Source organism: Panthera leo, chromosome B3 (assembly GCF_018350215.1).
Source record: "Panthera leo isolate Ple1 chromosome B3, P.leo_Ple1_pat1.1, whole genome shotgun sequence".
NCBI classification, from domain to species: domain Eukaryota; kingdom Metazoa; phylum Chordata; class Mammalia; order Carnivora; family Felidae; genus Panthera; species Panthera leo.
Window position 1 is genome coordinate 92,190,257 of NC_056684.1, and position 27,265 is coordinate 92,217,521.

Genomic DNA, 27,265 nt, shown 5'->3' on the forward strand with positions numbered 1-27,265 from the left:
AATCTTGTGTAGCTTGTAGAAACTGGCAAGAAACTATTTTATTTAAAGTTCAAACAACATTAATGTCAAAGAATTGTAGATATCAAAGCCAGAGAAATTATGCATCTTATATGTCATAAACCTGTAGCTGTTCTGTGCATTAATTGCCATGTTCGTTAGGAATAGTTTGACTCTTAGTAGAGGAGGCTAGGAACTGATTAAAAGAAACATCACTCTGAAAGTGGTTTTAAAATTAGGGCTTTTACTTAAATATTCCTCAGAAAATAAATAGAAGTCTGCCAGTAGGCATAAAAAGAAAAAAAAAAAAAAAAAAAAAAAAAAAACAGCCCAGAAAAAATAGACCTCCGTTAAGAATCAGAATAGTTTTTGGAAACCTATGCCAGATAAAGTAATATTTATTCTTCAGCAAAAACTGATTTCTTTAAAACTTCACAGTGACAATTTTGCTGTTTAAATTCAAAGGCCATAATAAGGGAATACCAGGTGAGCGGCTTCAGCAAAAGAAATTTGCCTACTCAGTTTGGAGGCCAGAAGTCCAAAAACAGTGTCAGCAGGGTTTGCTCTTTCTGAAGGCTGTGACAGTGGGGACTCCTCTAGGCCTCTCCCCTTGGCTTGTAGACAGCCATCTTTTCCTTATCTATTTGTATCCTCTTACCTCCGTGCATGTCTATTTGTGCGCCCAAATTCCCCCTTATAAGCAGACCAGGCATATTGAATAAAGGGGTTTACCTTAGTCCAGTATGTCTTATTTTAACTGTATCTGCAATGACCCTGTGTTGAAACAATGTCCTGCCCTGAGCTGCAGGGGTGGGATGGAGTTGGGGATCGGGGGGCTGAGGTACAACTTCAATACCTGAATTCTGCTGGGACACATTTCAAACCATAACGCCTTTTGCTACCAACAGTCATTCCTTTGCCAATAGCCTTTCTCTCAGTGTGGTTACATGTGCCCTTCACCTATGAGCAATTCAAAACACATTCTTTAAATTTCCATCTTCAGTAACACAAATTGCTCAGAGTAAAGGTGACAAAACTTGCCTCCCAGTTGACCGTCACTCAGTAACATACCTCTAATGACAAGGAGCTTGCCTTCACATTTTTGGTACCATCTTGCTCCGTGTTTTTCTAATGCGTGTTGCAAAAAGAAACCCCAAAACTGCTATTAACTGCCCCTTAAATATTCTCTTTAAATGTAGGCTCACTAACAAAAGCCACGTAAATCCCCATTTTCCTTCCCACCCAATACCAAACTCAACCTCTACATCTTTCAGATTCACTTTCCAGCCTTTACCCACATCTACATCCTAGTTTATCTCTTTCCAAGTACTTTTAAATCCTGTCCTTTCAGGGAACACCAAGTGCCAACCTGCCCACTTCTTCTTTGGCAGTTCCTTTTTGTTCCAGCTCTATTTTCGTTTGGAAATTTTTCATGAGGTCAGTTTTCTTCTTAATTCAATAGTCTTGAAGGTGCTCTTAAAGTTTTAAACATTTAAAAGAAGTTTAAATTGTATAGGTAGAGACACAAAGTTAATGTCTTATATGACTTCTAGTGGTAATTCAAGTAGCTACTCTTTAGAAGCACATAAAAATATGTATGTGCATGTGTATATATACATATATATGTAACTTAAAACAACATACATTTGATTATCTTTCAAGGAATGAACATGGACTCTTATTTTCTTCTATGACAGACAGTTCATGGGTATGATACTTAGCTACTTAACTCCTAATCATTGATCTTTAATCAGAACTTTTTCCTGGTTATTTTTCAACTGAATGGACCAAACACAAAGGACAGTAATACTCAGCTGGCCTTTCAACTCTAATCCAAGGTCTACACCATTATTTGAGTTATCCTTTATAAAGTTCTAGTCTACAAAACCTACATTCATTCTCTCAACAAATATTTATAGATTACTCTATGCCAGGCATTATTCTAAGTGCATAAAATAGAGCAGTGCAATAAACCCCTGTGTTCATGATATTTAGGATTCTATGGGAGAGACAATACATGTAATAAGTTAATTATATATCAGGAAGTGATAATTGCTGTGGAGAATAAGAGATGAAGTGTTAGAAACCATTTTAACAATTACCAAAAGTCAAAAAACAAAGATTGAGAAATTCAACTACAAGAAAAATGAGAAATCCCAAATGAGAATAAAACACCATAAATGTCAAAACACAAATAACAAACTAGGTCAAAAGTATTTGCAGTATATACAAATACATGATATCACTTATACAAAGTGAAATTTGGGGGGCCTGAGTGGTCCAGCCGGTTAAGTGTTCAACTCTTTAATTTGCCTCAGGTTTGTGAGACTGAGGCCCACATCTGGCTCTGCACTGACAGTGCAGAGCCTGCTTGGAGTTCTCTCTTTCCTCTCTCTCTGCCCCTCCTCCACTCACTCACACATGCGAGCTCTGTCTCTCTCAAAATAAACTTAACAAACAAACAAAAACACAAAGTTTTGGGGGATAAGCTTAGGAATCCTCTGGGCTTACACCAATGAGTTAACAAGGCATAAAGAAATACAGAGCCATAAAATGCTCACGCCTGAGTTTGGGTAAACCAGAATGGAACCCCAAGAATAGGAGGGTGCAAAGGCACCCCAAGAATAGGGAGGCACAAAGGTTCCTGGAATAGGGAGGTGCAAATGCACCCCAAAATACAGAGGGGATGCAGAGCCCCCAGAATAGAGAGGGAGATGTAAAGCCCTAAAATAGGAATGGGTCCAAAGGTGTCCAATACATAGGTATATGAAATAAACAAGACTACATATTCAGATTGGAAGCACCCCAAATTTAGTACCTTAGCAGAAAAGCTGCTTTCACAGGAGGATAGGGCCAGGTTAGGTAGATTGGTGAATTCGCCTATGGACCCTTGCGCTGCAGGCAAAGCAGCCCAGAGAAGAGCTGGTTAACAAAAGAAAAGGTGCCTTGTTAACCCTGAGGTTATTCCTATTCCCTGTCTCATCCCCTAGACTAGCTACGTCAAACAGACACGGCGCCTCCTGTCTGCCATTAACAACCATCTGCCCATCTGCCTTGCACCAGGATTTTGTTTTATATTGACTCTAACCCCAAACACTGTATATCTTCAAAACCTCCCTTTCCCTCACGTCCCCAAGTTAATGTTCCCAGTTTCTTTGTCTCTCTGTACACGCCCATCACGTTTGTAAGCCTTCTGATCTGAATAAATACGGGGCAAAGACCCTTATTCAGGGCTCTTGTCTTTTCCCGGACATTAGCCATCTCTTGCTTTTCATCCTGCACCCTGCTCTCTTGCTAGACAACAGAGAACTTTAGACTTAGAGTCTACGACACAAAGTGAAATTCAAATCAAAATACAAAGTGCCTTAAATAAAACTAACAGGTTGAAAAATTCTATTAAAAATTGAATTTCCAGGGTACCTGGGTGGCTCAGTCATTAAGCATCTGACTTTGACTCAGGTCATGATCTCACAGTCCATGAGCTTTAGCCCCACTTTGGGTAAATCGCAAGTTCTGGGTGAGCCTAGCTTGTCTGTCTCTCTCTCTCTCTCTCTCTCTCTCTCTCTCTCTCTCCCTCCCTCCCTCCCTCCCTGCTCCTTGCTCACTCTTGCCCTCTCTATCTCTTTCTCAAAAAAAAAAAAAAAAAAAAAAAAAAAGAATTTCCAAAAGTTGAAAAGGTCTATAACAAACGTAGTTGTCAGGGCTGTGTGGAAAGTTTGACCTCATGGACGTATAAAGTGGTACATGGAAATATAAAGTGGTACATGCCTCGTTATTCTATCTGGCAATTAAATTACACAAATTTATTCCACAGCTATATCTCTTACATAAGGTGACATATATCCACATTATTCCTTGCAAAACTGTTTATCTTAGATAGGATACTTTTTTTTAAATTATGTATAAGGAACATATTAATAACATACATGGTTGTGTCTCTGAGAAGGTAAAAGATGAATTGCGGGTAAATGGTGAAAAATAATCTAAATCTACACTACCATTAAAATCAAAATGATTTCAATAATAGCAATAATGGTAGTAATAAAAGTAAAAATAAATCACTTAAAAGTGTAGAGGATTAGACCTAGCTGGATATGGACAAGGTGGGAGGGAGAATTTTCTGTTTACTTCACAATGCATTTTTATTTTTGAACATGCAAATGTAAGAACTATTCAAAAATTCTAAGGAAAAAAGCATTTATTATTTAATCTGAGGACCTTTCACAAAATAACATACAGAGAAAATATTCCCTTATCAAAAAGTAATGTCCTTCCTAAACCAATCACTTACTTTTAAAATGTATTTCTCGGGGCACCTGGGTGGCTCAGTCAGTTAAGCGTCCGACTTCAACTCAGGTCACGATCTCCTGGTCCGTGAGTTCGAGCCCCGCGTCGGGCTCTGGGCTGATGGCTTGGAGCCTGGAGCCTGCTTCGGATTCTGTGTCTCCCTCTCTCTCTGCCCCTCCCCCATTCATGCTCTGTCTCTCTCTCTGTCTCAAAAATAAATAAACGTTAAAAAATAAATAAATAAAATAAAATGTATTTCTCAAAACCCTGAAGTAAATCCTAAAGAAATACAGAATTCTCCTAAGTATACATATGCCATCAGGGTATGGGAATATTTGAGAAGTATACAAAATGTATTTAGTAATTATCACCTTGATTTTCATGTGTTAACTTCAATACTCAGTCTGTTGATTTTATTCCACAAGATAGTAGTATCATGAAAATACTGATTAGTCCCTGTCATAAAGTGTGACTGAAATTTGCTTTGGTGCATAGGATTTCCATATTTTTCTTTATTTTTCCCTTTACTTTCTACACATGATTAAACTGCTCCCAACTCCAGTTCCACTACTGAAGGTTGTCCTTAACCTTTTCCCTTAAGTACAAATGGACATATTGGGAAACACCAACATAATAAATAGCTGATATCTCTTGCTCAGCTTTATTTGGGAATAAATGGATGTATCCCTAAAAATAGCCTTTTTCCAAAATTGTTAGGCAAATATCAAGAAGTACAAGATGGCATTAGGATGAATACCTGAATATAATAAAAGCAAAAGTCAGGTTATAAACTCTCCTTAAGTTGTCTAAATTATATTTGCTGTTTGATACAAAAAGTATAACATTGTCTGATGTGGACTTTAATATGTATGTGTACATGAGGTGTCTGGGTGGCTCAGTTTAGCGTCTGACTCTTGATTTTGGCTCAGATCACGATCTCACAGTTCATGGGTTCGAGCCCCACACCACCATGGAGCCTGTTTGGGATGGGATTCTCTCTCTCTCTCTCTCTGTCCCTCTCCCACTCTCTCTCAAAATAAATAAACGTGTATATATATATATATATATATATATATATATATATATATATATTTATACATATATATATGTATATATGTGTGTGTATATATATATATATATTATATATATATATATATATATATATATAATGTGTGGGTGGGTGTGTGCGTACATAAAGTATGTATGTAGAAGAAATTTTTAAGACCATTATATTCCAACCAAGAGAGGATAAAAGGGACTTAAAATAAGGTTTCTTCACTCAATCAATTGAAAAATAGACACTAATAGATCTTTGTGGAGGTAGAATAGTTATGTTCTTTGATGGCAGTGGTAGTTACAGGAATCTGTATGTATGATGAAATGGCATAGAATTTTATGACATTGAATCCATGTAATTTCCTAGTTTCCTATTGATATTGTCCTATAGTTACATAATATATGTTTCCATTGGGGAAACTAGATGAGTGTATTACACCTTTCAACTTTGTTACTTCCTCTAAATCTGTTAATTAATTGAAAATAAAAATAACTTATAATACATATTTCCTGAAGGGGCTGACCATGTTTTCATTCTTCTAATACACACAAAATTTGTGCAATGTTTGATAGATCATTCTTCAAAATTTTTAGTGTGCTGTGCACAAATAGAAATCTGCCTGTTTTTTTACACATGTAGAATTGAAACAGGCAGCTTAAATGGTAAATGTAAGTCAATACATGAGTAATGTTAAAAATTTGGCTTTCAATCTTCATCAATACTTACTTAGCTAGTATCATTTTTTAATTTAAAATATTAATACATGTTATTTTTGTTAACACTTTTTTTAAGAGAATGTTATATTATACTGAATTTTCTCAGCTTAAAAAAAAGACTCCCAAGAGAACTTCTATATTAAGCTAAATACATAGAAAATATACATTAGCTTGTGTTAGAAACTTAGAAGCCTCTTGCCCTCAGAGATGTCTATGTCAACAATTTCATTTCCAACTTTCCACTTATATTTTATTTTTAAATAATTTTTCTAATCCTGTGAAACCATTTAGACCAAATAGGTTTTTAAAAATCCTACTGAGAAGAAATTTGTTTTAGTAAAAAATTCATTTTATTGCCCCATGTCTCTATGTGTCAGTTTATTAAATTGCAAAATTAGTTGATAAAGAGCACCACAGTTAAGATATCCTCTAAAATTGTTACCTGATTGTCTCCTACTGAATTAGATTTTCTCTTCTTCTACTTAGTCATTAGACCTTGGTATATTTTGTTTTAATAATGTAGTACTGCTCTGCATTTACTTAAGTTTTAATGCTTAATATGAAGATGTATTAATTATAGACTTATAAATATAGCAATAAATTTAATATACTTCATATTTTATTAACTTGCTTCTTGTTGATGTTAGGCTACCAAATTGAAATAGCTTAATATTTTAGCATTTCAATACATGAAATATACAAATACACTTATCCACAGGGGTGAAAAAATTAGAAGGGTCTTGTGAAATACTTATACAGTAATTTCTGATCACATAGATACAATCTTATGTCATCTTTATTGTAAATATCTAGTAAGTCAATAACAATGTCAATGATGTTTTATACACATCAATTGTGAAAATGAATTTTTAATTACTTTTATCACACAAAATTTTTATTTAGTTTTAGATCTTAAGGCTAAACATGAGACAAACAGAGCTGTGTAAGTCTCCCTGTGATATATCCATATGCAGTAAGAGGCAAGCCTCTGGCAAAAGGAAGTTGCTTATTAAGCTAAAAATAAATTTCCTCAGTCTCATACTTTTGTGTGTGCTGGTAGTAACACAGGGCAGAATTAACACACATACATGCACACACAAATTAAATCTTCCAATTAGATATCAGATATCAACTTTAAGATAATGCTAAGATTTCTCCCATCAACTATCATTTAGCTATCTGGAATCAATCTTCTATAACAGTATGATCAGAGTGATCCCTTGAAAAATAATGTTATCATCCAAGAATGTATCTCTATAGAGAGAAGGATTTACTATAGTGCTAGGATTGAGATTTCCTGAGATAATATCAGTTAACAGATATAGATACAACAAAAAATGATAAACACTAAAGAAAATTAAGTTAAGTAGACATTTAACAGAGGTGTATGCTTAACAAAATAAATAGAAGTGCTAAAATATAATTTTAATATTATTGAGGACCTACAAAGAAATGGTCTGTAATTTGTCAGGAAACTCATATCACACTCACTCCAATAATAGTAATTAGCAAGGTTGATAAACCCCTATTTCTAGTAGAAAGTTGTAGGTCTTAAAAACAAGGATACTGAACATTTTTTTTGTTACTTTTAGGAAAATAGGATTTGGGACAATCAGAAATTCAGGATCTTTGCATTTAGACCTATTTCCCAACACACCTCATCAGGAGAAGGTCACCTGTCTTAAAAGATAATCCCATAATGTCCATGATGTGACAGAAAAGGAAATCATTAGATTTAGGGAATTTAAGTTTTATAGCTGAAGTTTCAATAACACTACCAGAGTTGAATAGGTCCCAAGTGTCATATTAAAGAGTCAGTATAAATGACTAATTCTGTGTGGTGAAAACGCTGATGGGTTTCTTATACCAAGCTATCTAAAGAGAGGGGGGATGGTCAACTCTGGAGAATTGCTTCATTGTACTCATTGGGGAAGTGGAGCACCTGAAGGTGTGACCATGCAGAAACATTTTGCAAGGAATAACACTGTGAGAGAAACTCAGCACTATTAACCATTAATATCAGTGTCAATGGGCAGATTCCATGAATGAAGCAAGGTTTGCAATTAGGTCCTTAGGGTACAACGGGTAATATAAATAATGTCAGATGTGGTACATTAAATTTAAAAGTACTGTCGTTTCCATTTTAATCCCTACAGTGACTCAAGTCTGCTTATTACAGCCTCCTACCATCCCCTTGAAAATAAGAAACAGGGAAACCTCGTGATGGGCTAAGGAAAAGAAACACAGATTTTTTACTCTTGCTGACTGTAGATCATCCCTGGTTGACTCATGCTATTTCTATTTTTATAAATAGTCATGATCAAACAGATATAGCAACTTCTCATTTAAAAATAAAACTACCGCCACCAACAATATATGAACAAAATTTGGGGGGGGGGGGGAGGGATCGCTTTTCATAATTTTCATTAGAGAAGGATATTGAGTCCCAGTGCACATAAGAGAACAAACCTATAGGTGTATTTTGATGGAAGACAAATGTTTGATACTTGTTCTGGGGCAGGTAAAAAAGGGTTTACAAAGTCCTGTTTCCTGATCCTCCAGTTTGCTTCCTTTGTAGAAAGCCTTAGTGGCAGGCAAAGAACTGTTTGATTAACCGTTGAGTTAAGCCTGAGGGAGCACACTCAGGAGTCCTTCTCTGGCTAGCTCTTCTAACCTGTCTTTCTCCTATTATACCTGCACATATTGGCTAATGTCCATTAATCACATAAATTGGGAACAATGGATTTTGGATAATTTTCCCCCTTTCTCACAAAGGGAATAAATCATTCCAGACAACATGCACAAGCAAATTCAGCTGAATCGTAACCCAGGGTGGACTTACTGCTGTCAAGGGGGAAGTTTGGGTTCATGGTTCTTCTGAGCTGCCCAGCTCAGTGGTTTTTCTGTTCACATTGTCAGCTTTTTTCTTGCAGACTGTGGTGTAATAGGGACTTCAGCTACAGAAGGGATATGGGGAACTAGTTCTGTTGGGAAAAAACGTTCAACCTCCCTAACTTTCATCATTAACTTTCCACATAATCCTTCCCTTATGATAGAATTTCTAGTTTTCCATTTGTACAACTGAAATGAAAAGAGGAAGTATCATATTAGCAATCAGTTGCAACATTCAAAGAAAAGCATATGACCCATTTGTTTTAAACCTACTGGCTGGTTTTAGAGAGACAAAGTCTAATGGTCAACTACCACGGAGGGGCCATCAGGGTCTTGCAGTTCAGCCATTCACCAACGACAATAAGGAGTATTTGGGGTCAAATAAACATGGATATAAAGCCAGGGGCAGATTACCCTAGACCTCCAGGAAGCATAATCCTGCAGTCACTTAATAGCAGTATAGGAAGAACTTGGTCTAATCAGATTTCTCCATAACAACTTTAAGTGTACAAAACTTAGAGCTTCAACAAGCATCCTCAATAGGGTATTCTCTGTACCTACTGGCATTTCAGAAACTACTTGAAAACCAACTCTTTAAATGTAAGAACTAAACTACTTCTAGAATTGTTGTCCCCAAATTTTTTAAATAGATGTTTTCACCAAAAGAGTATTTTAGTTGTTTTCATGTCAAATAGATATTTAGATGAAACAATTGAAGCAATACTTCAAAATGCTATACTATTTTTCCATAATTCAACCTAGAATTGAAGTACAATATTAATACAACTAAAAATAATTTTTTATATGGCAGCAATTATTGTCCCTAGCAGGTAATACAGTAGTATCTTGAAATAGGGAAAGAGCAGGTGCCTGCATCAAAGTCTACTTCTGAAGGTATTTTCCTGCTATAAAATTGAAGGGTAGTTTATAGTCACAATATTAAGAACAAAAAAAACACTAACACAAAGAATATACACTTTCCTCTACTCTTGCTATTAATGCTAGTGATGTATATGGTCTTTAAAGCCTCTGACAATAAGAATAAATCCAAAGAACATCATAATTAACCACATTTTTCTATTAAAAATTAGATAAGTGTATCTTTTACTTAAAATATTACTCTTGGAAGGAGATCCAACATGGTGGAGAAGTAGGGGGACCTGAAGTTCCCTTGTCCCTCAAACACAACAGTGTTGAGGCCAAAGGACTTTGAATTCCAAGAGTCCAGGCTGCAGAGTGACAGAGACGTCTCCAGGGACCCAAAGGGACAACATGGAGGACCATAAGTGCATGATTGCAAACTGGGAAAGATCAGACATGCACAGAGGTGAGGGATCCCCTTCTGCAGAGAGACAAAGGAAAGAAAAAGAGGGGCTGGGTAAGCATAGGACTGTATCTGGACAAGAGAAAAACCATGGACCTGAACAGACAAAGATCCAAACTCTAACTGTGGGACTTTCTCTGAACTGGAGCCAGCTACCTTGTTCGCACACCTGGGATGGAGGGGAGCCAGCCTCAGGCTCAGTAATGAGTTCAGAGGCACAGTCTGCAGTGGGAGAAAGCAATCCCCTCCCTGGAGTGCTGTGGGAACAAGGTACATAATCACTCAAAGGACAAAAGACTGCCTGTGCCCACCAGCCAGAGGCCGTATGTCTGCGTCACAGAGTGGCTCTTCCCTGGAACACAGGGCACATGGAGCAGGACCCTTCAAGACATTGTACTTTAAATTACAGCCCAGCACCAGGCAGATGCGGGAGTCAGTGGAACAGGACAAACGTCCTCATTCACACCCACAGCACTGTGAGGATGGCTGTACAGAGTGGTCTGGGACACCTAGTCCATGGAGGAGAGTCTGGAATGCCACCATTTTTCACCCCATCACCAACAAGGTGGGTCCTCAGGGATCCCACAGTGGGCCCACAGTGGAGGCGGGACCTGCCTACACCAAACCAGGCCCCTCCACACCTGTTAACAGCATATCCACAGGAGTGGGATGATGCTGACAAACCAGACAGCCCCTCCTCCAGACCAGCACTGACACCAGTTCCAATTCACCCACCGGTTTTGCAGTTCCTGATTTAATTCTTGGACAATTTTTATTATATATATATTTTTTTTCTTCTTTTTCTCCTTCTTAGTTCTTACTTCCTCTAGTCTGGTTGTTGGTTTCTTTAAGCAGACATATTTCATCTATTCTCTTCATACCTGTTCTAGATCTCCTTCTTTATTTTCCTCTTTCTCTCTCTCTCTCTTGATTAAGCCATAGAGTTCCTCTGCCTGGTCAATTTTCTTTTCTTTTCTTTTCTTTTTCCCCACCCCTGTCATTTTTCTCTTTGTATGGGATAAGGTCTCTTCCATCAACACCAACCCCACCCTGTTGTTTTGCTGTAGCTAGTGTTTTGGGGTTTTGTTGTTTGGTTTGTTTATTTTTTTTTGTGGGTTTTTTGTTTGTTTTCTTTTCAAGGGCTACTTCAAGGAAAAAATCAAAGTACACCTGGTGGAGAGTCTAAAACATCACTACGAGTAGGGAGATGAAGCAACCAAAGTCACAACAACAGAGAGCAAGTAACACTCTCCAAAAAAAACCACCTCTTGTAGGCTCAGACCCTGGACAATGTATGACCCCCTCTTTAATATAGCAGTGCTCACAGGTGCAAGACACATAAGCTTTTGAAACACATAAGGGACAGAAAACTAGCCAAAATAATGAAATGGAAGAATTTGCCTCAAAAAAAATTAATGGACGAAATGACAGCTAAAGAATTGATCAAAACAGATATAAACAATATAACTGAACAAGAATTTAGAGTAATAATCATATGATTAATCACTGGGCTTGAAAAAAAAAAGCATAGAAGACAGCAGAGAATCATTGCTGCAGAGATCAAGGAACTAAAAAATAGTCATGATGAATTAAAAAATGAATTAAAAAATTGTAAATGAGGTGCAAAATAAACTAGAGGAAGTGACAGTATTGAAGAGGCAGAGGGCAGAATAAGTGAAATAGAAGATAAAATTATGGGAAAAGATGAAGCTGAGAAAAAAAAGAGATAAGGAAATTCTGGACCATGAGAGGAGAATTAGAAAATTAAGTGATTCAATGAAACGTAATAATATCCATATCATAGGAGTTCCAGAAGAAGAGATAGAGAAAGGGGTGGAAGGTGTACTTGAACAAATCATAGCTGAGAACTTCCGCAGTCTGGGGAAGGAAACAGACATTGAAATCCAGGAGGCACAGAGAACTCCCTTCAGATGTAACTTGAATCGATCTTCTACATGACTTATCACAGTGAAACTGGCAAAATACAAAGATAAAGAGAGAATTTTGAAAGCAGCTAGAGACAAATGGGCCTTGACCTACAAGGGCAGACACATAAGGGTAGTAGAAAACCTATATACACAAATTTGGCATGCCAGAAGGGAGGGGCAGGAAATATTCAATGTGCTAAATAGAAAAAAATATGCAGCCAAAAATCCTTTATCCAGCAAGCCTGTCATTCAGAATAGAAGGAGAGATAAAGGTTTTCCCAAACAAACAAAAACTGAAGGATTCATCACCAATAAACCAGCCCTGCAAGAGATCCTAAGGGGGACTCTGTGAGGGGAATGTTGCAAAGACCAGTAAGGACCAGAGACATCACTACAAGCATGAAACCTACAGATAACACAATGACTCTAAATCCATATTTTTCAAAAATAATACTAAATGTAAATGGACTAAATACTCCAGCCAAAAGACATAGGGTATCAGAATGGACAACAAAACAAAACCCATCTATTTGCTGTCTACAAGAGACTCATTTTAGACCTGAGGACACCTTCAGATTGAAAATGAGGGGATGGAGAACCATCTATCATGGTATTGGAAATCAAAATAAAGCTGGAATAGCTATAGTTATAACATAAAAACTAGATTATAAACTAAAGGCTGTAACAAGAAATGAGGAAGGTCATTATGTCATAATTATGGGGTCTATCTGTCAAGAAGAGCTAAAAATTATAAAAGGTTATGCACCCAATTTGAACCACCCAAATATATAAAACAATTAATCACAAATATAAGCAATCTTACTGGAAAGAATATGGTAATTGCAGGGGACTTTAATACTCCACTTCCAACAATGGACAGATCATATAGACACAAAGTCAATAAAGAAACAATGGTCCTGAATGCTACACTGGACCAGATGGACTTGACGGATATATTCATGACTTTTCATACTAAAGCAGCAGAATACACATTCTTCTAAGTACACATGGAACATTCTCCAAGATAGATCACACATGGGGTCACAAAACAGCCCTCAATAAATATAAAAAAGTTGAGATAGTACCATGTACATTTCCTGAATCACAGCGCTATGAAACTTGAAATGAACCAAAAGGAAAAAGTGTGGAAAACCTCCAAATGTATGAAGGTTAAAGAACATCCTACTAAAGAATGAATGGGTCAACCAGGCAAATAAAGAGGAAATTTTAAAATATATGAAAACAAATGAAATTAAAACACCGCCATCCAAACCCTTTGGGATGCAGCAAAAGCAGTCCTAACAGGAAAATACATTGCAATCCAGGCCTATCTCAAGAAATAAGAAAAATTCCAAATACAAAATCTAACAGCACACCCAAAGGAACTAGAAGCAGAATAGCAAAGAAACCCCAAGGCCAACAGAAGATAAATAATAAAGATTAGAGCAAAAGAAACAATATAGAATACAAAAACCAGTAGATCAATGAAACTAAGCTGGTTTTGTGAAGAAAATCAACAAAATTGATAAACCCCTAGTCAGACTTCTCAAAAAGAAAAGAGAGAGGACCCAAATAGATAAAATCACGAATGAAAATGGAATTATCACAACCGATCCTTCAGTAATACAATTATTAGAGAATACTATGAAAAATTATATGCCAACAACCTGAAAGAAATGGACAAATTCCTAAACACGCACATACTACCAAAACTCCAACAGGAAAAAATACAAAATTTTGACAGACATATAGCTAGTAAAGAAATTGAATCAGTTCCAAAAATCTCCCAACAAATTAGAGTCCTGAGCCAGATGGTTTCCTTGGGGAATTCTACCAGCCATTTTAAGCAGAGTTAATACCTACTGTTCTCAAGCTGTTCCAAAAAATAGAAACATAAGGAAAGCTTCTGGACTCACTCTATGAAGCCAGTATTACCTTGATTCCCAAATCAGAGAGAGACCCTGCAAAAAAGGAGAATTACAGGCCTATATCCCTGATGAATATGGATGCAAAAATTCTCAGTAAGATACTAGCAAATCAAATTCAACAGCATGTTAAAAGAATTATCCACCATGATCAAATGGGATTCATTCCTGGGCTGCAGGGCAGGTTCAATATTCTCAAAATCAATGTGATACATCACATTAATAAAAAAAAGGATAAGAATTATATGATCCTGTCAACAGATGTAGAAAAAAAAAAACATTTGACAAAACACAGTATCCTTCCTTAATAAAAACCCTCATGAAAGTCGGGATAGAAAGAACACACCTAAACATCATAAAAGCCATATATGTAAAGCTCACCACTAATATCATCCTCAATGGGGAAAAACTGAGATGTTTCCCCCTGAGATCAGGAACATGACAGGGATGTCCACTATCACCACTGTTATTTAACACAGTGTTGGAAGTCCTAGCACCAGCAATCAGACAACAAAAGGAAATCAAATGCATCAAAATTAGCAAAGAAGAAGCAAACTGTCACTTTTCGCAGACGACATGATACTGTATGTGGAAAACCCAAAAGACTCCACCAAAAGGCTGCTGGAACTGATACGTGAATTCAGCAAAGTCGCAGGATACAAAAATCAATGTACAGAAATCACTTGCATTTTTATACACCAATAATGAAGCAACAGAAAGAGAAATCAAGAAATCTATCCCACTCACAATTGCACCAAGAAGCATAAAATACCTAGGAATAAACCTAACCAAATATGTAAAGGATCTGTATGCTGAAAAATTAGAAAGCTTATAAAGGAAATTGAATAAGACACAAAGAAATGGAAAAACATTCCATGCTCATGAATTGGAAGAATAAGTATTGTTAAAATGTCAATATTACCCAAAGCAATCTACACATTCAATGCAATCCTAATCAAAATTGCACTAGCAGTCTTCTCAAAGCTAGAACAAGAAACCCTAAATTTTTTTTGGCCAAAGTAATATCGAAGAAGAAAACCAAAGTGGGAGGCATCACAATCCCAGACTTTAGCCTCTACTACAAAGCTATAATCATCAAGATAGTATGGTACTAGCACAAAAACAGACACATAGACCAATGGAATAGAATAGAGAACCCAGAATTGGACCCACAAATGTATGGCCAACTAATCTTTGACAAAGCAGGAAAGAGTATCCAATGGAAAAAAGACAGTCTCTTTAACAAATGGTGCTGGGAGAACTGGACAGCAACATGCAGAAGAATGAAACTAGACCACTTTCTTACATTATACACAAAAATAAACTCATAATGGATGAAAGACCTGAATGTGAGACAGGAGACCATCAAAACTCTAGAGGAGGAAGCAGGAAAATACCTCTCTGACCTCAGCCGCAGCAATTTCTTATTTCACACATCTCCAAAGGCAAGGGAATTGAAAGCAAAAATGAACTATTGGGACCTCATGAAGATAAAATGATTCTGCACAGTAAAGGAAACAATAAAACTAAAAGGCAACTGACATAATGGGAAAAGACATTTTCAAAAGACATATAAGATAAAAGGTTAGTATCCAAATATCTATAAAGAATTTACCAAACTCCACACCTGAAAAACAAATAATCCAGTGAAGAAATGAGAAGATGTGAATAGACACTTTTCCAAAGAAGACATCCAGATGGCCAACAGACATACGAAAAGATGTTCAATGTCACTCATAATCAGGGAAATACAAATCAAAACCACACTCAGATATCACCTCACGCCAGTCAGAGTGGCTAAAATAAACAACTCGGAAACAACAGATTCTGGAGAGGATGTGGAGAAATGGGAACCCTCTTGCACTGTTGTGGGGATGCAAACTGCTGCCACTCTGGAAAACAGTGTAGAGTTTCCTCAAAGAATTAAAAATAGAACTACACTACAACCCAGCAATACCACTACTAGGAATTTATCCAAAGGACACAGGAGTGCTGATGCATAGGGGCACATACACCCCAATGTTTTTAACAGCACTTTCAACAATAGTCAAATTATGGAAAGAGCCTAAATGTCCATCAACTGATGAATGGATAGAGAAGATGTGTTTTATATATACAATGGAATACTACTTGACAATGAGAAAGAATGAAATCTGGCCCTTTGTAGCAACGTGAATGGAATTGGAAGGTATTATGCTAAGTGAAGTAAGTCAGCCAGAGAAAGACAGATATCTTATGTTTTCACTCCTATGTTGCACTTGAGAAACTTAACAGAAGACCATCAGGGAAGGGAAGAGGAAAAAAATGGTTACAGAGAGGGAGGGAGGCAAACCATAAGAGACTCTTAAATACTGAGAACAAACTGAGGGTTGATGATGGGGTTGGAGAGAGGGGAAAGCAGGTGATGAGCATTGAGGAGGGCACTTGTTGGGATGAGCATGGGGTGGTGTATGTAAGCGATGAACCAAGGGAATCTATCCCCAAAACCAAGAGCACACTGTACACACTATATGCTAGCCAATTTAACAATAAACTGCATTAAAAAATAAAATAAAATAATAAATTTAAAAATAAAATAAAATAATATTTTACTCTTTAGTATTATTTTTAAAGTATAAGTTGAAACATGGTATTAAAGAACTATTCATATTCATGTAATAAGATAAAGTTCAACATAAATGCAGAAATAATGATGTAATAATGATGTATTGAATTTTCTAGTTTATATTTTCAGATTGTGGTCTGATCCCTAATATGCAAATTTTGAATATTAAAGAATATTTCAGGGGGGCCAGATGGCTCAGTTGCTTGTGTCTGACTTTTGCTGAGGTCATGATCTCACAGTTCATGAGTTTGAGCCCTGTGTCAGGCTCTGTGCTGCTAGTTCAGAGCCTGGAACTTGCTTCAGATTCTGTGTCTCCCTCTCTCTGCCCATTCCCCATCGTACTCTGTCTCTTTCTCTCAAAAATAAATAAAACATTAAAAATTATTTAAATATAAAAAAGAATATTTCAAAGTATTAGGTAAACAGTTACAACAGAAGGGTCTAAACAAAATTCAAGAGTTCCCTCAATTTTTAGAAATAGGACAGAAAATCAGTCTCTCCAGTGGTTAAGCTTGTACATATAAATTTAGAAGCATTTTTTTTCTTTTTCCCCTCCCTAGATTAATACAGATAATACTTGAGCAGGAAAAAAGAAAATATAGAATACAAAAGCCAAGTGAAAACTTCAGGCTAGGAAAAAAATAAATTTCAAAGAATAGAAAGACATTTACCACAAGTGTTTTATACTAGAAAAATTTTTATAAAAACATACATTTGATAAAGAATTCCAATAGGAGATGTTAAAGGAACTGAATTAAAGAAAAATAGGGAACTGAAGAAATACATTAAGGAACAAAATCACAGTATTAAAGAACAATAAGTAGGTACAGCAAAGAATGAAACAGATATCAAAGACAATTGAAAAGCAAATAATTAACAATGAGTAAGCCTTGAATTGATCATAGCAAATGCAAGCAATATGAAAAGATTAATGTAAGTCAGAAAAAACAGTGGATTAGTAAAGCAAGATATCCTTAAAATGAAATAAATGAATCTGTAAATTGACAGACCACACACAGTTCCAGGCAAATTAGGTACAAAAATGCTCAAAACCAAGGGTCCTGGGAACATGGCGGCGTAGGAGGACGCTGGGCTCACCGCGTGTCCTACTGATCACTTAGATTCCACCTACACCTGCCTAAATAACCCAGAAAACCGCCAGAAGACTAGCAGAACCGAGTCTCCGGAGCCAAGCGCAGACGACAGACCCACGGAAGAGGGTAGGAAGGGCGGAGAGGCAGTGAGAGCTCCATGGACTGGTGGGAGGGAGCCAGGACAGAGGGGCGGCCTGCCGACCAAGCAGAGCCCCTGAGTCTGGCAGGCAAAAGCGGAGGGGCCAGACACAGTGTGTTCCAACAGCAAGCAGGACTTGACACCTGGAAGGTTATAGGCTAACAGCTCTGCTCGGAGAATAGGAGGGCTGGAGGACAACAGGAGGGAGAGTTGTTGAGCCCCGGACGACAGAGCTCAGCCTGGCGGGGAACAAAGGCGCTCCCCAGCGCCATCTCCCTCGCCCATCCCCCAGCCAAAATCCCAAAGGGAACCAGTTCCTGCCAGGGAACTTGCTTGCACTGGGCAAACACCCAACAGTGTGCTTCTGCAGATCCGTCCTTCTGGCAGGTCTGACTCCCTACCGGTGCCACAGGGCCCCTCCCAAAGCAGATCTCTGAAGGAAAAGCCAGCTGAGCCTGTCCCTCCAGCCCCTGTGCACCTTGCCGATCCACCCCAGCTAATACGCCAGATCCCCAGCACCACAAGCCTGGCAGTGTGCAAGTAGCCCAGACGGGCCACGCCAGCCCACAGTGAATCCCACCCCTAGGAGAGGGGAAGAGAAGGCACACACCAGTCTGACTGTGGCCCCAGTGGTGAGCTGGGGGCAGACAGCAGGGCTGACTGCGGCCCTGCCCACCAACGCAAGTTATTCAAGACAGCACAAGGGAAATGCCCCACAGTCCCTCACCACTCCAGGGACTATCCAAAGTGACAAAATGGAAGAATTCCCCTCAGAAAAACATCCAGGAAATAACAACAGCTAACGAACTGATCAAAAATGATTTAAATATAACAGAAAGTGAATTTAGAATAATAGTCATAAAATTAATCGCTAGGCTTGAAAACAGTATAAAGGACAGCAGAGAATCTCTTGCTACAGAGATCAAAGGACTAAGGAACAGCCAGGAGGAGATAAAGAATGCTATCAATGAACTGCAAAATAAAATGGAGACAACTATGGCTCGGATTGAAGAGGTAGAGGAGAGAATAGGTGAACTAGAAGATAAAATTATGGAAAAAGAAGAAGCTGAGAAAAAAAGATAAAAAAAATCCAGGAGTATGAGGGGAAAATTAGAGAAATAAGTGACGCACTAAAGAGAAATAATATACACATAATTGGTATTCTAGAGGAAAAAGAGGGAAAGGTGCTGAGGTGTACTTTGAATAATAGCTGAGAACTTCCCAGATCTGGGGAAGGAAAAGGGCATTGAAATCCAAGAGGCACAGAGAACTCCCTTCAGACATAACTTGAATCGATCTTCTGCATGACATATCATAGTGAAACTGGCAAAATACAAGGATAAAGAGAAAATTCTGAAAGCAGCTACAGATAAACGTGCTCTAAAGTATAAAGGGAGACCTATAAGACTCGTGACTGATCTCTCTATTGAAACTTGGCAGGCCAGAAAGGAATGGCAGGAGATCTTCAATGTGATGAACAGAAAAAATATGCAGCCGAGAATCCTTTATCCAGCAAGTCTGTCATTTAGAATAGAAGGAGAGATAAAGGTCTTCCGAAACAAACAAAAACTGAAGGAATTTGTCACCACTAAACCAGCCCTACAAGATATCCTAAGGGGGATCCTGTGAGACAAAGTACCAGAGACATTGCTACAAGCATAAAACATACAGACATCACAACGACTCTAAATCGGTATCTTTCTATAATAACACTGAATGTAAATGGATTAAATGCGCCAACCAAAAGACATAAGGTATCAGAATGGATAAAAAAACAAGACCCATCTATTTGCTGTCTACAAGAGACTCATTTTAGACCTGAGGACACCTTCAGATTGAGAGTGAGGGGATGGAGAACTATTTATCATGCCACTGGAAGTCAAAAGAAAGCTGGAGTAGCCATACTTATATCAGAAAAAACTAGACTTTAAAAGCTGTAACAAGAGATGAAGAAGGGCATTATATAATAATCACAGGGTCTATCCATCAGGAAGAGCTAACAATTATAAATTTCTATGCGCTGAATACGGGAGCCCCCAAATATATAAAACAATTACCTATAAACATAAGCAGCCTTATTGATAAGAATGTGGTAATTGCAGGGGACTTTAACACTCCACTTACAGAAATGGATAGATCATCTAGACACATGGTCAATAAAGAAACAAGGGCCCTGAATGATACATTGGATCAGATGGACTTGACAGAACTCTGCATCCCAGGCAACAGAATATACTTTCTTCTCGAGTGCACATTGAACCTTCTCCAAGATAGATCATATACTGGGTCACAAAACAGCCCTTCATAATTTTACAAGAGTTGAAATTATACCATGCATACTTTCAGACCACAATGCTATGAAGCTTGAAATCAACCACAGGAAAAAGTCTGGAAAACCTCCAAAAGCATGGAGGTTAAAGAACACCCTACTAAATAATGAATGGGTCAACCAGGCAATTAGAGAAGAAATAAAAAAATATATGGAAACAAATGAAAATACAACATTCCAAACACTTTGGGACGCAGTGAAGGCAGTCCTGAGAGGAAAATACATTGCAATCCAGGCCTATCTCAAGAAACAAGAAAAATCCCAAATACAGAATCTAACAGCACACCTAAAGGAAATAGAAGCGGAACAGCAAAGACAGCCTAAACCCAGAAGAAGAAGAGAAATAATAAAGATCAGAGCAGAAATAAACAATATAGAATCTAAAAAAAACTGTAGAGCAGATCAAGGAAACCAAGAGTTGATTTTTTGAAAAAGTAAACAAAATTGATAAACCTCTAGCCAGGCTTCTCAAAAAGAAAAGGGAGATGACCCAAATAGATAAAATCAGGAATGAAAATGGAATTATTACAACCAATCCCTCAGAGATACAAGCAATTATCAGGGAATACTATGAAAAATTATATGCCAACAAATTGGACAACCTGGAAGAAACAGACAAATTCCTAAACACCCACACGCTTCCAAAACTCAATCAGGAGGAAATAGAAAGCTTGAACAGACCCATAACCAGCAAAGAAATTGAATCAGTCATCAAAAATCTCCCAACAAATAAGAGTCCAGGACCAGATGGCTTCCCAGGGGAGTTCTACCAGACGTTTAAAGCAGAGATAATACCTTTCCTTCTCAAGCTGTTCCAAAAAATAGAAAGGGAAGAAAAACTTCCAGACCCATTCTATCAAGCCAGTATTACTCTGATTCCTAAACCAGACAGAGACCCAGTAAAAAAAGAGAACTACAGGCCAACATCCCTGATGAATATGGATGCAAAAATTCTCAATAAGATACTAGCAAATCGAATTCAACAGCATATAAAAAGAATTATTCACCACATTCAAGTGGGATTCATTTCTGGGATGCAGGGCTGTTTCAACATTCGCAAATCAATCAATGTGATACATCACATTAATAAAAGAAAAGATAAGAACCATATGATCCTGTCAATCGATGCAGATAAGGCCTTTGATAAAATTCAGCAACGTTTCTTAATAAAAACCCTTGAGAAAGTTGGGATAGAAGGAACATACTTAAAGATCATAAAAACCATTTATGAAAAGCCCACAGCTAACATCATCCTCAATGGGGAAAAACCTAGAGCTTTTTCCCTGAGATCAGGAACACGACAGGGATGTCCACTCTCACCGCTGTTGTTTAACATAGCGTTGGAAGTTCTAGCATCAGCAATCAGACAACAAAAGGAAATCAAAGGCATCAAAATTGGCAAAGATGAAGTCAAGCTTTCGCTTTTTGCAGATGACATGATATTATACCTGGAAAATCCAAATAGACTCCACCAGAAGTCTGCTAGAACTGATACATGAATTCAGCAAAGTCGCAGGATACAAAATCAATGTACAGAAATCATTTGCATTTTTATACACTAATAATGAAGCAACAGAAAGACAAGAAACTGATCCCATTCACAATTGCACCAAGAAGCATAAAATACCTAGGGATAAATCTAACCAAAGATGTAAAAGATCTGTATGCTAAAAACTATAGAAAGCTTATGAAGGAAATTGAAGAAGATATAAAGAAATGGAAAAACATTCCGTGCTCATGGATTGGAAGAATAAATATTGTCAAAATGTCAATACTACCCAAAGCTATCTACACATTCAATGCAATCCCAATCAAAATTGCACCAGCATTCTTCTCCAAACTAGAACAAGCCATCTTAAAATTCATATGGAACCACAAAAGGCCCCGAATAGCCAAAGTAATTTTGAAGAACAAGACCAAAGCAGGAGGCATCACAATCCCAGACTTTAGCCTCTACTACAAAGCTGTCATCATCAAGACAGCATGGTATTGGCACAAAAACAGACACATAGACCAATGGAATAGAATAGAAACCCCAGACCCACAAATGTATGGCCAACTCATCTTTGACAAAGCAGGAAAGAGTATCCAATGGAAAAAAGACAGTCTCTTTAACAAATGATGCTGGGAGAACTGGAGAGCAACATGCAGAAGATTGAAACTAGACCACTTTCTCACACCATTCACAAAAATAAACTCAAAATGGATAAAGGACCTGAATGTGAGACAGGAAACCATCAAAACCCTAGAGGAGAAAGCAGGAAAAGACCTCTTTGACCTCAGCCGTAGCAATCTCTTACTCAACACATCCCCAAAGGCAAGGGAATTAAAAGCAAAAATTAACTACTGGGACAGCATGCAGATAAAAAGCTTCTTCACAGCAAAGGAAACAACCAACAAAACTAAAAGGCAACCAAAGGAATGGGAAAAGATATTTGCAAATGACATATCGGACAAAGGGCTAGTATCAAAAATCTATAAAGAGCTCACCAAACTCCACACCCGAAAAACAAATAACCCAGTGAAGAAATGGGCAGAAAACATGAATAGACACTTCTCCAAAGATGACATCCAGATGGCGAACAGGCACATGAAAAGATGCTCAATGTCACTCCTCATCAGGGAAATACAAATCAAAACCACACTCATATCACCTCACGCCAGTCAGAGTGGCCAAAATGAACAAATCAGGAGACTATAGATGCTGGAGAGGATGTGGAGAAACAGGAACCCTCTTGCACTTTTTGTGGGAATGCAAATTGGTGCAGCCACTCTGGAAAACAGTGTGGAGCTTCTTCAAAAAATTAAAAATAGACCTACCCTATGACCCAGCAATAGCACTGCTAGGAATTTATCCAAGGGATACAGGAGTACTGATGCATAGGGGCACTTGTACCCCAATGTTTATAGGAGCACTCTCAACAATAGCCAAATTGTGGAAAGAGCCTAAATGTCCATCCACTGATGAATGGATAAAGAAATTGTGGTTTATATACACAATGGAATACTACGTGGCAATGAGAAAGAATGAAATATGGCCCTTTGTTGCAACGTGGATGGAACTGGAGAGTGTGATGCTAAGTGAAATAAGCCATACAGAGAAAGACAGATACCATATGGTTTCACTCTTACGTGGATCCTGAGAAACTTAACAGAAACCCATGGGGGAGGGGAAGGAAAAAAAAAAAAAAAGAGGTTAGAGTGGAAGAGAGCCAAAGCATAAGAGACTGTTAAAAACTGAGAACAAACTGAGGGTTGATGGGGGGTGGGAGGGAGGGGAGGGTGGGTGATGGGTATTAAGGAGGGCACCTTTTGGGATGAACACTGGGTGTTGTATGGAAACCAATTTGACAATAAACTTCATATATTGAAAAAAATGCTCAAAACCAAGACTTATTCTGATTATAGGATTATAGAATAAAGAAAACTCCATATATTCAAGCAGAAAATGCCTATCACCTATAATATCTCTGCATCTATGCCACTCATAAATTCTTCTACGAGAAAAATAAACTTCATTTAACAAAATCCTATTAAGGAATACATCAAATGAACATACAGAATGAAGAAGCCATAGTAAATATACAGTGGCAAACACCAAATCCATTTAAATATAATGCTTCTAAATAATTATGTGAATTATGTTTATTTAACACACTGTAACTAGAAAACAATGACCACGTAAAAACTTAATAAATTAGTAAATGTAGCAATGGAAGAAAATGTCAGAGTGCAAATTACTCTTACTTTCAAGTTATGAGTTACTGAATGAGGTCTAAATTTTAAGTTTGAAAAATATATAACGCTATAAACTCTTAATTTATTGCATAATCTCACTTTAATATTAGTGAGTTTTATACTCAATTTTTGTGAAGATACATAAGAAGATGCAAAATTAGGGGTACCTGGTAGGGTCAGTCAGTTAAGTGTCCCACTCTTGATTTTGGTTCGAGCCCCTTATCAGCCTCGCGCTGATGGCGCAGAGCCTGCTTGAGACTCTTTTCCTTTCTCTGTGCCCCCTCTCCCCCTCAAAATAAATGAATAAGCTTAAAAAAAACATAAGAAATTATTAAGTTCTCATCCCTGTATTTGTTTGGTTTAAAGAATAGCCTAAGACCATTTTTTTAAATAGCACATATGACAACCCATTTTTAGCTAGAATGACAGATCTCTGTTGTCTCTGAAATAATGGTTATCTAATATTAATGAAAATTACTTCTGTGCAGTAGAATCTGGAGTGGTTTTCATCAAGTTTATGTGGTTTTCTTGTGAATAGCTTGAATCTATCATAAACAGAGATTACCTTGATTATGACAAAAATAAGAATTTTTTTAAGTATCTTGTTTCTGGCAACAATAAAGAACCAAAATTAGTTTGACTCATTTGACTGATCCAATTTCAACAGTATCGAAATTTTTTTTGTACATGGATAGTTCCCTAAATTAAGCATTTCCACATCTTTTTTTTTTTTCAAATCCCTACCATTTCAACTTTGTGGTTATTCAAATGCCACTTAGATGTACAGAGTGTTGAAAGTAATTATCAATTCTAAAATGTTTCATTTGGGAAAGCTGCAAAATAAACAGGCAGTATTTTGACTGGCATGACATAAAAGATGAGGAGTTTAGTTTTTAGACCATATTTCTTGTTTGTTCTTCTAGGTTTCTTTCTCAAAAATTAGCAAGTGCCTTTGAAAAACCCAGGATGATAGCTTGTGCTTTACAAAATTTGCTAATATTGTTATGTGTTTCAATTTCCCACAAAAACTATAGGAGCTTCTAAATGAGAATATTTACCTCCACCATCCCTATCTTCATTATCTCTAATGAATTATTTAAAATAATTCAGAATTCAGAATACCTGGCTGGCTCACTGGGTTAAGCATCTGACTTTGGCTCAGGCCATGATCTCACAGGTTTTTTGAGTTTGAGCCCTGCATCAGGCTCTATGCTGACAGCTCAGAGCCGGGAGCTTGCTTTGGATTCTGTGTCTCCCTCTCTCTGTTTCTTCCCTGCTGGCACTGTCTCTGTCTCTGTCTCTCTGTCTCGCTCTCAAAAATAAATAAAGATAATAATTCAGAATAGTGCATGTTTTGCTATCTTGTATTTGATGCAAAAAAAAAAAAAAAACAAAATGAAACTACTCAAATTTATGGCTACTTTGGGTCTTAGAACATAACTAATATTTAAAAGAATAAGTTGTCATGTGACTATTTTCTCATTTTCAACATTTCACCCTGCTAAACAAACTTAATTACATAACTTGTAGAATTTAGTTCCCACTGCATATGCTACATGTTAGCTATGTAGGTCTAAGGGGTTAGGACTTAAAGTCCAGGGCCAAGTCTGTGTGCTGGTGAACACACTTTCCCTTGTTACGGGAGATAGCATATTTTACGTAAAGAATATAGGCTCTTTAGTCTAACAGAGCAACTTTAAATCCAGCTATGCCCATTATTAATACTAGGAGTTTGGGCAAATTACTTAGTATTACTGAACTTTAGTTTATACCTATTAAATAGGAATAATGATAACATTTCACTGCATGTATGCGGTAAAGATTAAGTGATATGGGGGTGCCTGGGTGGCTCAGTCAGTTCAGCATTGGACTTCAGTTCAAGTCATGATCCTGCAGTCTGTGAGTTTGAGTCCCACATCAGGCTTTGTGCTGACAGCTCAGAACCTGGAGCCTGCTTCAGATTCTGTGTCTCCCTCTCTCTCCATACACCTTCCCTGTTCACAGTCTGTCTCTCTCTCTCCCTCTGAAAAAATAAACATTAAAAAATTTTAAAAAAAGATTAAGTGATATAAAAATGTGTTTTTTCACATCTAAGACACCATGTATTGTAAATGCCCCCATTTCACTATGGCGCAATAAATGTGGCTAATTAAGCTATGATGCAGTGCTTTCAAATCACTTTATTTTTTTTTTTTACTCAGAACTCTTGAATAATTTAGTCAAAATATTTACTGTAATTATAAATATTTACTATATGTATATATATATATATATATATATATACACACACACTATACAATATATATATATATATACACACACACACTACATATATATGTCCAGTAATAAAATAAAAAACTTAAGTTAATCTAAAATGATTTTTATATTCAGTGTCCAACTCTTCTGAACTATTTTTTAGTTGGCATTGTCAATGTGCATTTTCCCAACACATTTTCTGTGAGAAGGCACATTGAAAAAGCAACATTGCAGATTGCTAAGACTTCCTTCGAAGAGGGTGACCCCATTCCATAATCTACTTTAAAGAAACTTTAGATTTAGAAAATAGTTACAGAAACAGTACTGAGCATTTCCATTTATCTTCACCCAGCTCTTCTCAATATTATGGATGGATCCCCACTGTAATTCTCAAAATTTAGAAATTAATATTGGTAGAATACTATAAACCAAACTGCAGACTTTATTGAATCTCAGCAGTTTTAACATGATTGTCTCTCTTCTGTTTCAGATCACATCCAGGGCTCATACTGCATTGAGTTGTCATTGTCACTGTATTCCAATCTATGTGTTATTGTTCTTTGTTTTTCATGCCCTTGACACCTTAGAAGAATACAGGTGGAGTATTTTGTGTTTCTCTGATCTTTTCTCAGGATAGAGAGAAGTTATCAATTATTAGGAAGGACACTATTCATTTTCTATTTAGACCATAAAATATTACTGCAAACCTAATGGCCTAAACAACAAAAATTTATCATCTCACTGTTCTAGAAGTCAGAAATTTGTTGGCTTGACTTTTTCTCTGCTCCAGTTTCACAGGCTGAAATCAAGAGTTTGGCAAATCTGCTTTCCTTACTTGAAGTTTTGGGGAAGAGTCTACTTTTACCCTCATTTAGGTTTTTTTTTTTTTTTTTTTTGAGCTCAGGTTCCATTTGCTGGCTATCAGCTGGGGTTGATTTCAGCTTCTAAAGGCTGCATTCCTTTAATTGCTCTCCTCCC